This window comes from Meles meles, chromosome 1, assembly GCF_922984935.1.
Source record: "Meles meles chromosome 1, mMelMel3.1 paternal haplotype, whole genome shotgun sequence".
NCBI classification, from domain to species: Eukaryota; Metazoa; Chordata; class Mammalia; order Carnivora; family Mustelidae; genus Meles; species Meles meles.
In genome coordinates this window covers 98,331,716-98,349,708 of record NC_060066.1, presented here as the reverse complement: position 1 = coordinate 98,349,708, position 17,993 = coordinate 98,331,716, and the positions used below count along the sequence as shown (strand labels likewise).

At 39.7% G+C, this 17,993-nt stretch overlaps 1 pseudogene; it reads left to right on the top strand.

Moving 5' to 3' along the window:
• The first annotated feature begins 9,480 nt into the window (after positions 1–9,480).
• Positions 9,481–9,634, top strand: LOC123927815 (annotated as a pseudogene).
• The last annotated feature ends 8,359 nt before the right edge of the window (positions 9,635–17,993 follow it).

Here is a 17,993-nt window from a genome sequence, read left to right as displayed (position 1 = left end):
AGAGAACAATCCCATTTACAACTGTACCAAAAATAATAAGGTATCTAGGAATAAACCTAACCAAAGAGGTAAAAGACCCATACTCTAAAAACTATAAAACATTAATAAGAGAAGTTGAAGATGACACAAGGAAATGTTCATGGATTGGAAGAACAAATATCGGTAAAATGTCCATACTCCCAAAGAAATCAATGCATTTAATCCAATCCCTATCAAAATACCAATAGCATTTTTCATGGAGCTAGAGAAAACAATCCTAAAATTTGTATGGAACCATAAAGACTCCAAATAACCAAAGAAATCTTGAAAACGTAAAGCAAAGCTGGAAGCCTCCCAATTCCAGACTTCAAGTTATATTACAAAGCTATAGTAATCAAAACAGTATGGGGGCACCTGGGTGGCTCAGTGAGTTAAGCCGCTGCCTTCGGCTCAGGTCATGATTTCAGGGTCCTGGGATCGAGTCCCACATTGGTCTCTCTGCTCAGCAGCGAGCCTGCTTCCCTTCCTCTCTCTCTGCCTGCCTCTCTGTCTACTTATGATCTCTGTCAAATAAATAAATAAAATCTTTAAAAAAAAAAAAAACAGTATGGTACTGGCAAAAAACAGACACATAGATCCATGGAACAAAATAGAAAACCCAGAAATAAACCCACAATTATATGGTCAATTAATCCTCAACAAAGCAGGAAAGAGTATCCAATGGGGAAAAGACAGTCTCTTCACCAGATGGTGTTGGGAAAACAGACAGCAACAAGCAAAAGAATGAAACTAGACCGACCACTTTCTTACCCTGCACACAAAAATAATCTCAAAACTGATTAAAGACCTGAAACCAAAAAAATTCTAGAAGAGAGCACAGGCAGTAATGTCTTTGACATTAGCTGGAACGGCATTTTTCTAGATACGTCTCCTGAGGCAAGGGAAATAAAAGCAAAAATAAACTATTGGAACTGCCTGAAAATAAAAATCTTCTGCACAGCAAAGGAAATAATCAACAAAACTAAAAGGCAACCCATGGCATGGGAGAAGATATTTGCAAATGACATACCCAATAAAGGGTTAGTATCCAAAATCTATAAAGAACCATTCAAACTCAAGACCCAAAAAACAAATAATCCAATTAAAAATTGGGTAGAAAACAGGAACAGATTTTCTCCAAAGAAGACATCCAGAGAAACACGTGAAAAGATGCCTAACATCACTCATCATCAGGAAAATGAAAATCAAAACTTCAATGAGATAACACTTCGCGGCTGTCAGAACTGCTGAAATCAACAACACAAGGGATAACAGTTGTTGGATGTGGAGAAATGGGAACCCTCTTACATTGTTGGTGGGAATGCAAACTGGTGCAGACACTGTGGAAACTGTATAGACCTTCCTTAAAAATAGAACTACCTTACAATCCAGCAATTGCACTACTGAGTACCCCAAAATACAAAAACTCTAATTCAAAAAGGATACATGCACCTGAATGTTTATAGCAGTATTATTTACAATGGCCAAGATATTGAAGGAACCAGTGTCCATCCATAGATGAATGGATAAAGAATATGTGAGATATCTCTCTCTCTTTCTCTCTCTCTCTCTCTCTCACACACACACACACACACACACATACACATATTAGTCAGCCATAAAAACTGAAATTTTGCCATTTACAACAACATTTATGGATCCAGAAAGTATAATGCTAAGCAAAATAAGTCAGAGAAAGATAAATACCATATAATTTCCCTCTTATGTGGAATTTAAGAAACAAAACAAATGAGCAAAGGCAAAAAAAAAAAAAGAAGAAGAAAGAAAAAGAAGCATAAGAGAGAGAGAGAGAGAGACTAACCAAGAAGCAGAGTCTTAACCCTAGAGAATAAACTGGTGGTTGCCAGAGAGGACGGGTGATGGTTGGCAGAAGGATGGATGAAATAGGGGATGGGGATTAAGGAGTGCACTTATTTTGATGAGCACTGGGTCATGTGTGGAAGTGCTGAATCACTATATTGTACACCTGAAACTAATATAACACTGTATATTAACTACACTGGAATTTAAATAGATGATAGGTAGATAGATAGATATTTTAAATAGTTAATATCAATAAAAAATATGGTCCTCCTTTGGTTCTCCAACATCCTGAGTTTCCTATGGCATCATTATCTTTATTCCTCACTTATAGGGGAACTAGTTTCCACTGCTGAGATATAAAATATAGATCTCCACATATTGCATGGAGCACTGGGTGTGTGCATAAACAATGAATGCTGGAACACCGAAAAGAAATATAATAAAATAAAATGAAAAAAATATAGATCTCAGTGCCTCTGACATTGGAAGAAATGCTCTTGCAATTCATGTCATCATGGGTGCCTAAAGGACAAAGATTGGATGTAGAATTCTGGAATTTAAGCAATGTAATATTTTAAGTCATGAGATGGCAATAATTTCTGAGAAAAAAAGGATTTGAACTACACATCTGAAAAAAAAAATCAAAATCCTCCCTTATCACTTTTGTTATTAACCTTAGTTATTGAATATGGGTTGTTATGCGAATAAAAATGAACTAGGATAAAATCAGAATGTATTCTATACTATGCCCACAGTTTCATATATATTATCCATGTAAAGTTTCTCTTTGTAAGTCAGTTTGAAAGCAGGACATAAACTATTCCCTCTTAATGCCTATGAGCAAAATATATTTGAACAAAACTGATCTCTATTTTCTGAAGGCAGTCCTGGAAGTCTAGATACAATAGACCTGTTGGTGCCAGTAACATGACATGCTGAGTTTGAAATTCATATAGAAACCCAGGTAGAAATGTCCAGGAATCAGTTAAACAGATCTTTCTAGAGTTCAGGACAGAGTCTGGACTGGAGATGTGATGTGGGTATCATCAGTGTGGAAGACAAAGTTCCAGTCTTGAGAATGGATGAGGTCAGCCAGGAGTAGGAAGTGAAGGAGGCTAAAGACAGAATCCTGAGGACATACTATTTATGGGAGGATCAGGAAAAGGAAAAAGAATAATGAAAAGAAATGTTCAGATAGGTAGGAGGGGAAAAGTCTGTGGAAGACTGACAACATTAAGGGGACAGAAAGTTTCAAAGCAGAGGGGCTGGCTTACTGCGTCAAATGCTATAGGCAGGCCACATGAAGGAGGACAGATAAGGGACCAAAATATTCCGTTACTAGTGACTCCTGGCATTGGTGACAGAAGTTTAAGGGCAGACTGAAGGATAATTACAGTTTTATAGAACTTTTTTTTAAGATTTTATTCACTTAAGAGAGAGAGTGCAGGGGGAGGAGGAGGGGAGAACCAGCCTCCCCACGGAGCAGAGAACGGGACACATGGCTTGATCCCAGGATCGTGGCCTGAGCCGCAGGCAGAAGCTTATCCCAGGTGCCCCAGGTTTTATAGAGCTTTTAAAAAGCTGAAATTAACATGATCAAAGAGCAACTCATTTAACCTGTCTGTGATTAAATTCCAATAATCAATCTTTTAACTTCAAGAAGCTACCTGGACTATTAGCTCCCTAAAATTTTATGAAGATAACTTCTCACTACCATGAATTAAACTTACTTATTCACATGGATGGAACAGGAGGGGATTATTCTAAGTGAATTAAGTTAAGCAGAAAAAGACAATTATCATGTGGTTTCATATGTGGAACATAAGCAACAGCACGGAGGACCGCGGGGGAAGGGAGGGAAATCTGAAGGGGGAGAAATCAGAGAGGGAGACAAACCATGAGAGACTATGGACCTAGGGAAACAAACTGAGGGTTTCAGAGGGGAGGGGGTTGAGGGGATGGGGTAACAGGGTGATCTGTATTAAGGAGGGCATATGTTGTGATGAGCACTGGGTGTTATATACAACTAATGAATCATTGAACACTACATCAAAAACTAATGATGTACTATACAGTGGCTAACTGAACATAACCAAACACACACACATTCACAGGCCAGGTTTCAAAGTAAACCAAGTGGAGAAATCAAGATATTTTTCATTTTACTCATGCAGAATTTTTTTTCCTGAGACATCCAGATAAACAGGGTTTGCATTCACCTACCCTAACACACATCTCCTCATTATCCTGTTAACTCCGATGGTGAAAAGGGACTCAGGGCCAAACGCATGTCTTCATCTTCAAACTATTTTTTAAATATCATACTTCAAGATAGCACAAAAAATGAATGTTTAATGCCATTTTACAAAAAGGAGTTGAATGTCATTGGTAGACCTAGGAATTATTCAAAATACAGCACATGCTGTATATAATTTTTGGTCAGAGTGAGGAAATAATAAAGAGAACTCTCGCCATGGGTAATTTTCATATTTCAGTTAATTAACCAAAAATTAAACTTGATAAAAATCAAGTAATTCAATTTAAAGTATTTTGATTATAATAAAATATTTTTGATTAACACATATAAACAAAGGATATAATATGCTGGCATTTTCAACAAAAAGAAATAAAAGGCATCCAAATCGGCATAGAAGAAGTCAAACTCTCACTCTTTGCAGTGATATGATACTTTATGTGGAAAACTAAAAGACTTCACTGCAAAACTGCTAGAACTCATACAGGAATTCATTAAAGTGTCAGGATATAAAATCAATGCACAGAAATCAGTCTCATTTCTATACACCAACAACAAGACAGAAGAAAGAGAAATTAAGGAATTGATCCCATTTACAATTGCACCCAAAATGATAAGATACCTAGGAATAAACCTAACCAACGAGGCAAAGAATCTGTATGCAGAAAACTATAAAGTACTCATGAAAGAAATGGAGGAAGACACAAAGAAATGGAAAAATGTTCCATGCTCATGGATTGCAAGAACAAATATTGTGAAAATGACTACACTACCTAGAGCAATCTACACATTTAATGCAATCCTTATCAAAATACCATCAACTTTTTTCAAGGAAATGAAACAAATAATCCTAAAATTTATATGGAATCAGAAAAGACCCGGAATAGCCAGAGGAATGTTGAAAAAGAAAACCAGTTGATGGCATCACAATTCCAGACTTCAAGCTCTATTACAAAGCTGTCATCATCAAGACAGCATGGTACTGGCACAAAAACAAACACATAGATCAATGGAACAGAATAGAGAGCCCAGAAATGGACCCTCAACTCTATAGTCAGCTGATCTTCGACAAAGCAGAAAAGAATGTCCAATGGAAAAAAGACAGTCTCTTCTATGAATGGTGTTGAGAAAACTGGACAGCCACATGCAGAAGAAAGAAACTGGACCATTCCCTTACATCACATGCAAAAATAGACTCAAAATGGATGAAAGACCTCAATATGAGACAGGAATCCATCAAAATCCTTGAGGAGAACACAGCTGGCAGCAATCTCTTCCTAGAAACATTGCCAAAAGCAAGGGAAGCAAGGGCAAAATGAACTATTGGGACTTCATCAAGATGAAAAGCTTTTGCACAGCAAAGGAAACAGTCAACAAAACCAAAAGATAGCTGACAGAATGGGAGAAGATATTTGCAAATGACATGTCAGATAAAGGGCTAGTATCCAAAATCTATGAAGAACGCATCAAACTCAACACCCAAAGAACAAATAATCCAACCAAGAAATGGGCAGAAGACATAAACAGACATTTCTACAAAGAATACATACAAATGGCCAACAGACACATGAAAAAGTACTCAACATCAATCGGCATCAGGGAAATACAAATCAAAACCACAATGAGATACCACCTCACACCAGTCAGAATGGCTAAATTTAACGAGTCAGGAAATAACAGATGTTGGCGAGGATGCAGAGAAAGGGGAACCCTCCTACACTGTCAGTGGGAATGCAAGCTAGTGAAGCTACGCTGGAAAACAGTATGGAGGTTCCTCAAAAAGTTGAAAATAGAGCTACTCTACAACCCAGCAATCACACTACTGGGTATTTACCCTACAGATACAAATGTAGCGATCTGAAGGGGCATGTGCACCAGAATGTTTATAGTAGCAATGTCCACAATAGCCAAACTATGGAAAGAACCTAGATGTCCACCAACAGATGAATGGATAAAGAAGATATGGTATATATATACAACGGAATATTATGCGGCCATCAAAAAGACAAAATCCTGGGGGCGCCTGGGTGGCTCAGTGGATTAAGCCACTGCCTTCGGCTCAGGTCATGATCTCAGGGTCCTGGGATCGAGCCCCGCATCGGGCTCTCTGCTCCGCGGGGACCCTGCTTCCTCCTCTCTCTCTCTCTGCCTGCCTCTCTGCCTACTTGTGATCTCTCTGTGTCAAATAAATAAATAAAATCTTTAAAAAATAAAAATAAAAAAAATTAAAAAAGACAAAATCCTGCCATTTGCAATGACATGGATGGAACTAGAGGGTATTATGCTAAGCAAAATAAGTCAATCAGAGAAAGATAATTATCATACGATATCTCTGATATGAGGAATTTGAGAGGCAGGGCAGGGGTTTGTGGCAGGTAGGGAGGGAAAAAATGAAACAAGATGAGACCGGGGAGGGAGCCAAACCATAAGAGACTCTTAATCTCAGGAAACAAACTGAGGGTTGCTGGGGTGTTGTGCGGTAGGGATAGGGTGGCTGGGTGATGGACATTGGGGAAGGTATGTGCTATGGTGAGTGCTGTGAATTATGTAAGACTGATGATTCACAGATCTGTACCCCTGAAGCAAATAATATACTATATGTTAATAAAAAAAATAAGTTGTCATTTTACAAAAAGATGAAAACACTAGTTTTCTTCATTGTAAAGCTGAGAGGAGATAGAAGGAAATATTATTCTGTTATAACTTTCTTGTAAGTTGAGTCTGAAAATATCTAAGTTTCATATCAATGTGTCAAGAGTACAGATGCAGAGAAGAAGAAATTTAAAAGACTAATTAAGAGTGAATTTATTTTTTATTCTGGGGGGGGACATTAAAAACTCAGATGTAACAAGTTAAACCACTGGTATAAAATTGATTTATATAATTATTGTTAGGGGCCAAATTATGTCCTTCTCCCCAAATTTCATATGGTGAAGTCCCAATCCCTCCTCAGAATGTGACTGTATTTGGAGGTAAGGTCTTTAAAAACATTATTAAGTTAAAATGAAGCCCTTAGGGTGCCCCAATGCAATTAACTGGTGTCCTTATTAAAAAAGAGAGAGAGAGAGACTAGGATATAAGCATTCACGAAGCATATGCACCACCTCCCTATTAGCCGCAGAACAAAATCCAGACTTCCTGGTCTAGCATTCAACGCTCCCTGCAATATGGACCCAACATCATTACTTCCCTTGGGCACTAATCCAGCTGTTACCATGAGCTGCACCAGACCAGATGAGTTTTGTGTCCTCTCCTTCACTCCAGCTCTCTCCTTGTACCAGGAATGCCCTCTTGTCTCTCCTCCACTAATCACCCACATTCATGAATCAAGGCCCAGGCCATGACTTACCAACACTATCTGTATCATTCAATTGCTACTTAATCTGAAACTTAAGTTTTAAAGTTTTAAGTTGGATTGCATACTGACTTTTAGTAGCTTTTTCTCCAAATAAATCTTTTTTTAGACTAAACTATTAGACCTAAATTTCCACTGATTCCTTCCACATATTGATGATTCCTTCCCTAGTAATTGTCTCCTTTTTAATCATTTCCTATATTTCTAGACCTGTGCTCTCAATGGAAACTGAGAGGTAATGTTGTCTTCAAGGTGTCAAAATGGTCCTTGAGGTTGAGAAATCCATAGACTTTACAATGGTCTGTGACCCACAATGACTCAACCCTACCCGCCAAAATTTCCTTAAATGTTTTAACTTCTCTTGTTAGGGAGAAACCAAATTCACTTTAAAATCTGGTTTACTCTGCCTTCGGCTTGGGTCATAATCCCGGGATCAAGCCCCGAATCGGGCTCTCTGCTCAGCAGGGAGCCTGCTACTCTTCCTCTCTCTGCCTGCCTCTCTGCCTACTTGTGATCTGTCAAATAAATAAATAAAATCTTTAAAAATAAAATAAAATTTGGTTTAATTTTTTTTTCTCTTCTGGACTGGGCAAAAATGGAGAAAACATTGAGAAACACTGCTTCCCTCTAAGAAAAAGATTTCTGGCAGAAATAGTTCCCCAGGACTGCTGTAACAATTTTGTCACAAACTTGGGGGCTGACTAAAAAACCCCAGAAGTTTCAGAAACGTATTATTTCTCAGTTCTGGAGGCCAGAAGTCTAAAATCAAGGTAACAGCAGGACTATGCTCCCTCCCAAGGGTCTGGGATAGAATTCAATCCTTGCCTCTTCCAGTTTCCAGTGCCTATCGCATTCCAATCTCCACCTCCTTGGTCATGATGCTGCTTCCACCTCCATGCTTTATGAGGGTCTTGTCATTGGATTTTGGATTTAGGGCAATTGAAAGATGATCTCCTCATCCAAGATCCTTAACTTAATTACAACTGCAAAGACCTCTTCCAAATAAGGAAACATTGACAGATTCCTAGGAGTTGATGTAGACATATCTTTTAGGGACCACCAATCAGTCACTACCCTGAAAAATACAGATCCTAATTATCGGAAGACACAGGGTAGGAAACAGAGCGTGGACAAGTGCTGCCTGGATGGCTGCCTGATTCCCTGACTTGTTAGGAACTATGTATCAGCCAGTTGGTCCTCAGCAGTGTGTAATGTAATATGCTGTTGTTAAAGGAGGCCATTAGACCCCAACAGCAGTAATGCCTGGGTAGCCTACATAAACAAACCTAAACCTAAGCCAGAGTTAATTCCTATAAATGCACTTGTATTCCAGAAAGCAAAATTTAAGAGCAACCAACCACAGGGCACCTGGGTGGCTCAGTTGGTCCAGCATCTGCCTTTGGCTCTGGTCACCATCCTGGAGTCCTGGGATTGAGTCCCGAGTCTGCTTCTCCCTCTCCTTCCGCCTCTGCTTCTCCCCCGCCCCGCCCCACCATCTTTGCTCTCTCTCTCCCTGCCCCCGCTCTCTTCTCTCTCTCTCTTTCTCTCTCTCTCTCTCTCTCTCTCTCGCTCTCAAAATAAATAAATAAAATATTTTTTAAGAAGAGCAACCAATCCCAAACAGTCAGCTAGGTTTTCTTAAATGAAGCACTTGCTTAAGCTGTGGCCAGTCAAATAATCCCCTTGCTTTGCTTCTGCATCTCCTCCATAAAAGCCCTTTACCCAGCTCCTGTTCACAGATTGCCCCTAACTACTTTTGGTTTGGCACTGCCTGATTTGAATCTGTGTTCTATTCTCAACATAGAATTGCTCAGGGTTTTGAAGGGGTGGGGGGTGGAAAGTTGGGGAACTAGGTGGTGGGTAATAGGGAGGGCACATATTGCATGGAGCACTGGGTGTGGTGCAAAAACAATGAATACTGTTACGCTGAAATAAATAAATAAATAAATTATTTTAAAAAAAGAGTTGCTCAAACAAACTCTTCAAAGTTTTAATATGCCTCAGCTTGTCTTTTAAAAGTTCTAGTGTCAGCTTTGCGCAGTGGCAGTATCGTAGCCAATGAGGTTTATCCGAGGCGCGATTATTGCTAATTAAAAGTTCTAGTGTCAGCCATGCACAAAGATAAACTTGGAATGGATAAAAGACCTCAACGTGAGGCAGGAATCTATCAAAATCCTAGAGGAGAACATAGGCAGCAATCTCCTTGACATCGGCCACAGCAAATTCTTTCAAGACATGTTTTCAAAGGAAATGGAAACAAAAGTGAAAATGAACTTTTGGGACTTCATCAAGATCAAAAGCTTCCGCACAACAAAGGAAACAGTCAACAAAACAAAGAGGCAACCCACAGAATGGGAGAAGATATTTGCAAATGACACTACAGACAAATGGGCTGATATCCAAGATATATAAAGAACTTCTCAAACACAACACTCAAAAAACAGATAATCACATCAAAAAAAAATGGGCAGAAGACATGAGCAGGCACTTCTTGGAAGAAGACATACAAATGGCTAACAGACACATGAAAAAATGTTCATCATCATTAGCCATCAGGGAAATTCAAATTAAAACCACACTGAGATACCACTTTACACCAGTTAGAATGGCCAAAAATAAGGAGTCAGGAAACAACAAATGTTGGGGAGGATGTGGGGGAAGAGGAACCCTCTTACACTATTGGTGGGAATACAAGTTGGTGCAGCCACTTTGGAAAACAGTGTGGAGATTCCTTAAAAAATTAAAACTAGAGCTACCCTATGACCCTGCAATTGCACTACTGGGTATTTACCCCAAAGATACAGATGTAGTGAAAAGAAAGGCCATAGGTACCCCAATGTTCATAGCAGCAATGGCCACAATCACCAAACTGTGGAAAAAGCCAAGATGCCCTTCAACAGATGAATAGATAAAGAGGATATGGTCCATATATACACTGGAATATTATGCCACCAACAGAAAGGATGAATACCCAACTTTTGTATCAACATGGACAGGTCTGGAGGAGATTATGCTGAGTGAAGTAAGTCAAGCAGAGAAAGTCAATTATCATATGGTTTCAATTACTTGTGGAACATAAGGAATAACATGGAGGACATTAGGAGAGAGAAAGGAAAAGTGAATTGGGGGAAATTGGAGGGGGAGGTGAACCATAAGAGACTGTGGACTCTGAGAAACAAACTGAGGGTTTTGGAAGGGAGGGGAGAGAGGGGATGGGTGAACCTGGTGGTAGGTATTAAGGAGGGCATGTATTGCATGGAGCACTGGGTATAGTGCATAAACAATGAATCTTGGAGCACTGAAAAAATTAAATTAAGTTAAATTTAAAAGTTCTGGTGTCAAGAACAGGATCCAAAGGAGATCTTCGACCTTTCAGGGAGCTATTGGGCAAAGGCACCTGCTGAGCCCACTGTGTCCACTTCTTTCTTGGAGGGTACAGAAAGTTTCACTCATATCCGAGCTCTGCAGCTTTTGCACTGTGAGTTCTCCAGCTTTGTTTGAGAATTTTTTCCTCCAGACTGAGTCTAAAGTTGGGAGTTGGTCTGGCTTAAACTGGTCTGGATCCATTATGAGGCCTCCAGTAGGTGAAATTCTCTTTTAATGGAAAAAGAGACAGAGCAAAACAAAAGGGGTTCCTCTAAGCCCAAAGAGTCTGGAACTCCTCCAACTAGAATTCTCCCTGAGTATACATAGAAAAATTATGAGCCCAGAGCCTGTATTTGTCCAAACAAGTGGATGAAACTTACCAAAAATAATCTTGAATTACATTGACCACAATGGGGAACTTTTAATCTAGATAAGATTATAAGATGCCATAGAGAAAAGGCATTCCAATCCCAAATCTCCCAAAAAAAAAAAAATGGGATACATCTTTTGATTGGTATGCAGAAGCTTCTAAGAGACGAAGTGAATTAGAAATGGCCTCTCAGGAATTTCCTTAAAAAAACAAATGAAACATAAGTAATAACATGGAGGACATGGGGAGACGGAGAGGAAAAGGGAGTTGAGGGAAATTGGAGGGGGAGAAGAACCATGAGAGACTGTGGACTCTGAAAAACAATCTGAGGGTTTTGGAGGGGTGGGGGGGTGGGAGTTTGGGTGACCCTGCTGGTGGGTATTATGGAGGGCACACATTGCATGGAGCACTGGGTGTGGTTCATAAACAGTGAATTCTGGAACACTGAAAAGAAATTTAAAAAAATAAATAAATAAATTTTTAAATGAAAGAAATCGTACATTGTCTCCATAAGTATTAGTAAAAAGCTTTAGGCAACAGAACGAGTAATCTTAATTTATTCCAACTGCAAGAAACGCAATTTGGATCCAACAGTTCTTTTAAAAACTAGTGAGTTTTGTATTACAATACTTGTCTCATGGATAAAATTTAAAAAGTGTCTGCTCTATATTTATTTATGTCTATATATGTACTATAAATGTGTGACTTTTCTATCTCCAGATGGTATTGGCAAAATTAATTTGTAGAAATCTGTTTAATTGGCTTAAAGAAAAATAAAGTGTTTACATAAATTAAGTATTCTCTCAGAAATATAGAAAATAACCCAAATGTTTTTCAAGTTCACATGATCTGGCATAATCTGGGTATTTAAAAGCTAGTCTAAGTTTGGTTGGTTTAATTAAAACATTCATGTCAGGCGCCTGGGTGGCTCAGTGGGTTAAGCCGCTGCCTTAGGCTCAGGTCATGATCTCAGGGTCCTGGGATGGAGTCCCGCATCGGGCTCTCTGCTCAGCAGGGGGCCTGCTTCCCTCTCTCTCTCTGCCTGCCTCTCTGCCTATCTGTGATCTCTTTCTGTCAAGTAAATAAATAAAATCTTTAAAAAAAAAATTCATGTCTTCAGAGTTATCAACATTAAATATAATGCAGACATACAATTTCAGTTCTACCTAGGTTTACTAGTCAAATAAGCTGATGTTATGGCTTTTGCAAAACATTTCAGCAAGAAAAATAACTTCAGAGACGGATAGCTGTTTGATATCTTGTGAAGTTTTCAGGAGTAATCTCAACATTATTGTTTAGAACGACTGCATTGAATAAATGTAAGTAAAAGTTTGTAAATGTACTTTTTAACAACAATTATGTTTTATGTTACATCTACTTAAAAGTGGTATCTCTCAAGAGTCTTAAATAAGAAGGCACCTGGGTATCTCAGTTGGGTAACCGTCTGGCTTTGACTCAGGTCATGATCTCAGGGTCCTGGGATCAAGTCCCACATCAGGCTCTCTGCTCAGTGGGGAGTCTGCTTCTCCCTCTCCCTCTGCATGCCACTCTACCTACTTATGTGCTCTCTCTCTCTCTCTCTGTCAAATAAATAAGTAAATACATAAAGTCTTAAATATGTGCATATATACCAGATGGTCTCTCCTGAGCTGGGAAAATGAGAAACAAGACAAACAAGGAGATGAATAGCAAAAACCTTTCACAAACTGACATCATAACCTATGAGTTTCACAGCAAAACAACTTAACCCTGATAGTGATTGAGGGTGACACTAATACTATTTTTGTGGTCAATCTGTCATGTACAAGAAGATGGCCAAAAGGAGAAACCGTTAAAAGTAATTAACCTAGGAGGCTATTAGACTGAGCTACCTCTAATGCCTTGTGTAGACCATGTGACACAGAGTCCATTCCTATAAATGCACTTATACCATAGAAAATGACACTAAACAATCACAGCCACCTAGATTTCCTCAACATAGTCAAGCGCCTAAGTTGTAGTCCATCAAATCATTTCCTTGCTCTTCTCTACAAGCCTTTTCCCAAGCTCCTGTCAAGCACTTTCAGTTTGGTGCTGCCTGGTACAAATTGATTGTAATTCAAATAAGCTCTTGAAAATATTTATGTGCCTCAGTTTATCTTTTAACATTAGGAACTGAATGTGTTTTCCTCAAAATCCATGTGTTGTCGTAAACCTCAAGTGATGGTATTTGGAAATGGGGCCTTCAGGAGGTAATTAGGGTTAGATGAGGTCATAGGGATGCCTTCATCATGGGATCAGTGTCTCCATAAGAAGAGACATCAGACACAAAGCCATCTGAGGACACAACGAGAAGGTAGCTGTCTACAAGCCAGAGAAAGGGCTCTCACCAGAACCTGACCATGGCAGCATCCTGTTCTCAGATATCTAGCCTCCAAAAGGATGAGAAATACATTTCTGTTGATTAAGCCACACAGACTATGGTATTTTGTTATGGGAGCCCAAGGTGATAATACACAATACCAATGAAGCCGCTCAATCCCACCACCAAAACAAAACATGATTAAACATCATTGGTAACAGAGACTAAAATTCCTGTGAACAGACAAAACACAAGAGCAAGCATGCTTTATTCCTCTCTCTCTCTAATCCCATTGGAGACACATCTGCAAAATTTGCCAGGCACTCCAGTGTTGGGGGGTGGGGGTCTGTTCTTCAGAGTTGCTCAGAGTCAAGTTGAGGAGCACAGATGAAGACAGATGGTTTCAGTAAGTGCAATGACATAGATACATCTCAAACTGCTCCACGCACCTGGAAGAGGAGGCTGATGCAGCAGCTCACAGAGAGGAGAGAGAGGTCCGGCGCTCCATCTTATGACTGATGCTTGTGGCCATCTTAGGCAAGACAGGCAAAGCACATTCCAGGCAAAAGAGAGAAAGAAGGATTCATAGATTCTGAATGAGTCCCTTTCCTTCTTTCCACTCTTGATCCACCTGAAAATGTTGTCATTTTTAAGATGAAGCTGTTCACTTCCTGGCAAGATGCAGAACATGTCTCTCTGCATCACTGAGCCAAGCTGGTGACCAGGTCTGCTGTGCGTGGCATCTTCTCTGCACCACTCCAGCCCCAGACCTGTCATTACGCCTCAGGTTTCAGCAGATTCCATGAGTGCTCCGCTTTTCAGAGAGGCACAAAGGCATGAAAAAAAAAATCAGGAACAATGCACTGAGCGGAGAGAAGATGGTATTCAGGTCACCTGGGATGGCCTTCTCCAAGCATCACCAAGGGGGTCTATCTGGCATTAGGGAGAAGAGGCAGGCACCCCCTCATGATACGTCCCTCACATTATCTCATTAATACCTCTGTTGGTGACCTCAAATTGCCTGATTATTAGCTGTAGCATATGCAAGATATCCTTTGAGCTCCTTTGTAATTTCTTGACAATTGAGCTCCAGATTTGCTATTTAGAAATGACACAAGGGAAATAAGATAAAACCACACTGACAGGAGAAAAATAATGGTAATTATGAATGTGTTCTTTAAATTAAATCAATATCCCATATGTTTAACTTTTTTTTCCCACTAGAATAGGATCATGTTATATGTTTGGAGAAAATATACTACTTAGAAGTCATCAGAAATAGAAAAAATAAGAAATTTCAAAGGAATTTCTTCAGTCTAAAACATAGTAAATGTTATGAACATCATCATTTCCAATCTTTTCTTTCCAAATGTGGGTTAAACTTACATTTGCCCATAGAGATAGAGGAGTTCCAGTCAAAGCAAATCCTATTCTAAAAGATGATTTAACATGAAACACTTACTGCCCCTCGTGAACATTATGCTACCAGCCTGCCTTCATTTGGGGGAGGACTTTGAAAAGTTTTTGCACCTCACTAAATAAACTATTAGTTTAATGAAAGAATCAGTTTTTCCATTGTCTTTCACACAATAGCCATTTACAGGAAGCTGACCTACTCTGGCCTAACAGTAACTCAGACTATTGATACCATGACACCTTTACAAAGTCCTCTAACTAACTATCCCAGTAGCCTCTGTGTTAGTATTACCAAAGCAGACCTAACGTCAGTCACACAGGATTTCATGTATTTGTGATACCAGTGCCTAAATTCTTATGATAATGGAGCTTCAGGATTTTCCAGGTAGGTCAATTTTATTTTATTGCTCTATTGGCCCCATAATGACAATCTCCCATAATTGGAAAATTTAAAAATAGCTTCTAATGTGGCTCAAGTAATCCTGCCTCCCAGTGATTCCTGCCCTTCTGCAATCCTCTCTGCTTGAGTACGGGTGAGACCTACTGACTTTCTTCTAAAAAACAGAATACACCAAAGGGAAGGGGAGGTCCCTTCTGACATCAGGTTATGAAAGACTGTGACTTCCGTCTTGCTTGCATTTTGTTGGGTTGTTCTCTCTTACTTGCACCAATGAAGTAAGCTGCCAGGTGGTTAAACTGCCCCGTGCAGAGCCTGATGTGCCAGGAGCTGAGCGTGGACTCCAGTCAGCAACCAGCAAGGAACTGGTGCCCTTAGTTCACTTGAATCCAAGGAACCAAGTCTTGTCAACAGCCGTGTGAGTGAGCCTAGAAGTGGAGCCTTCCCCAGTGGAGCCTTGAGATGACTACAGCCCCAGATGACACCTTGACTCAGCAGAGACCTTGAGCCCAAGGATGCAACAAAACTGAAACCAACTCCTGTTACTGTCAGACAGTAAAAGTTATCTTAAATGGCTAAGTTGTGGAATGCTCGTTATGTGACAATAAATAACTTACCTGTTATGCAACAATAAATAACTATCACAGTCACAGGAGCCAAATAATAATAATAGCTCACATGTAGCAAGAGTTTATTCTGTGTTGAGCACTCCAATGAGCCCTTCATCTATCTTGCAGGTGAAAGAAAACAGATCAAGCTAACTTAAGCAAAGGGTAATAATATTCTCAAAATAAGATTTTTTTTATTTTTAAGGAAGTTATTGGATCATGTAAATGAAGGGTCTAGGATTAGATCTTCAGGGACAGTGAACTGCTCAAATGATGTTAGGAATCTGTCTTTCTCTCTACCTCCCTCTCTATTCTGGTTCTCAGTGAGCTGATTTCATCCTTAAGCAGGCTCTGTGCAAATATTGGCCAAGTAATGGCAATAGACTTATATTCTACTAGTTAGTCACCCCAGGGGAAAACAAACAATACTGCTTTTCTGATAGATTTAGCAAAAGTTCTAGGGCTGAGCCTAATTGAGCAATTCACACTTTTGAACTTGAGCAGTTATTGTGTGTGGGCAGGATGGAATTCACTAATTTGCCAGGTTGTTTACAGACCTACAGCTGGATACCCAGTGAACCTACGCAAATCACAGGGATTGAGGATGGGATAGATGTATTCTCCCGAAGAAAACTGGAGTTGTGCTCTTAGAACTAAATAGTGGACAAGAAAAAAAAAAAAAAAGTCCACTCCATGCCACCTCTTCTCAGCCCACCGTTCACACATAAACACACACATACACACACAAGCACAATCTTCTTTTTTCCATATATATACTTGCAGAAACGTTCCAACTGAACATATTCTAAATGACATTTAAAATGTATTCACTCAGGGTTCCTGGGTGGTTCAATTGTTAAATGTCTGCCTTCGGCTCAGGTCAGGATCCCAGGGTCCTGGGATGGAGTCCAGCATAGGGCTCCTTTCTCAGTGGAGAGCCTTCTTCTCTTCCTGCTGCTCCCCCTGTTTGTGTGCTCACTCTCACTCACTCTCTCTCTCTCCCTTTGTCTAGTGCTCTCTCTCTCTAATAAAATATTTTTTAAAAGTGTAATCACTGATTCTAAAGGAAAACAAACCAGAATCTTTCTAGTCACTGTATCCAGCTGAAAGTCAAGGTTCAGTTGGTGATTTGCACTCCTTTTAGTCTGGTCCATGCGTGGGTCCTCAAAGCTATAAATCCATTGTTAAGTGATACTTCTCCCACAAACACTTTCAACACACAGTGATGAAGGAAAAACGAGGTAACCGTTTGGATCCATGACATACAGCAAAGACTGCCTATCCTACCAGTAGAGCAAGTGTGGTCCACAAATGTGAGCTATGACAAGTTGGGCAGTCTTGGAGAGCTCCCTTGTCTTGATCTTGACTGTCTGAGATGGGCCCCTGTAAGGATTTCCCTCCCTGGACCTGCATACCATCAGCCTCATTTGCATGAAGGAAGAGTGTTGGCTGGGCTCCTCCAGGCTTAGGATTTGTCTGTTCATCTCCATTAACACTTACTCAATTAGCTGTCAATCCACCAGCTTTCTGCCACTCTCAGGAGTATCAACCAAGTCAAGGTCATCTAGATTAATAGTTCATTAACCTCCCTCCTTCGACCCCACTCTGTTTTTGCTTCCTAGTCACAAGTCCCTCAGTCCTGCCTGTTACACTGACCCTTTAGGATATTTCCTTTTATTTGAGATAATGCAAAATAAATACATACTTGCCAGTAAGTACTTTAGTCAACTTTGACAGATAGTAAAATTCTTCTTTCATGTGGATTCCTCTCACTGTAATCTCCAGAAAGTTGGTTTACACAGAATGCCAGGGAAGGCTGATCAGTGCTACTGTGCCACTATACACACACACCCCTCAAATACGAAAAAATTGTTTTTACGAGGATCTCTCAAGAACTGAGTTTGCAATGCTTTATTAGCAGATCTAGATAAAGTTATCAAATTAAATTTAAGAAGATGAAGAATTTTCATAGAAATGATTGTTAACTAGAAAGAAGTTTCCAAACACAAGAAATTTTGCAAGCATGGAGAAAGTGCTAGAGAGA